This window comes from Propithecus coquereli, unplaced genomic scaffold (genome assembly GCF_000956105.1).
Source record: "Propithecus coquereli isolate 6110/MARCELLA unplaced genomic scaffold, Pcoq_1.0 Scaffold612, whole genome shotgun sequence".
Taxonomy (NCBI): domain Eukaryota; kingdom Metazoa; phylum Chordata; class Mammalia; order Primates; family Indriidae; genus Propithecus; species Propithecus coquereli.
Window position 1 is genome coordinate 414124 of NW_012152086.1, and position 1255 is coordinate 415378.

Genomic DNA, 1255 nt, shown 5'->3' on the forward strand with positions numbered 1-1255 from the left:
AAAAAAAAAGATAATGGAAGTCTCACATTTTGTTGATGAGGATGTAAACTGGTACTTCCATTCTGGAAAATAATGTAGTAAAATATAAAGAGCCTTTTGAAAAAATGTTCATCCCGTAATCTTCCTTCTAGGAATCCATTTTTAAGCAAATAGATGTATACAAAGATTTATGACCATTTCTGCTCACTGAAATGTTATTTTTCATAACACCAGAAAGTAAGCAATATAAATAGGTAACTAATCATATAAATTAGAATGCATTAACACAACAAAATAGTATACAGGAATCAAAATGAACTTTTTAAAGACTATGAGATGGAGAACATTTATGATATAATATTAAGTGAAACCATAAAGACTTAAAAGTATTTACACAATATGATCTCAACCTTCTAATCATATGTGTACCAAAATGACTAGAAGGAAACATGAACAAAATATTAACAATGGTTATCTTTCTTTGGAATGCAATGACAAGTAATAACTTTCCTCTTTTTCTCTTTTTCAACAATATGAACAGATTTATTTTTATAATCAGAAATCAAACTTTTTATTTAACTTTATAAAATGTGATGGTAATGATGGACTGATACAGCATACAGGTGACTGAAGGGAGAGACAAGGGATAAAGCAAAGAGAAGTGAACATGTCTGTGACTTCAAGATTAGGGTGAATGAAAAAGGAGAAAGGGAAAACACCATTAAAGTGAAATTAAATGAACCGAAACAGACTCACTTTCAGTGATAAATTATGAGTAAAGTAGCATGTCATTTCACGCATGCCAAATTTTACTCTCTTTATAGTGAGTGCTGGTAAGGATTAAATTTTCCAGTTACTGTCCCAGCATTTTTTATATCAACTACCAAATTCTCTTTCATAACTTTATTCAATTTTTTTCCTCCATCAAGCTATAAAAGTACCTTCTTTAACAAACATCATCCCAGAGTATGCAATTTTGAGCACTTACATCTGAAATTTGAGATACTGTTAATTAGGTTCCACAATGTAGATTTTTATAAAGAAAAATATTTCTCCCCTCATGCTTTTAATTGTATCAAATAAATTTTTATTCAATTGATGCCCTGAAGATATATATATGGCTCTCACTGAAGCTGTGAAAATGTGTATAAATTCATCTTATGTTAGAATTCGCTCCCAAATTTATATGCCTGTGGTGTTTTTGACCTACAGTAACTTGCTAAACACCATGTGGATAAATGATAAAATATTATGGCAGATAGAGTGAAATACCTGA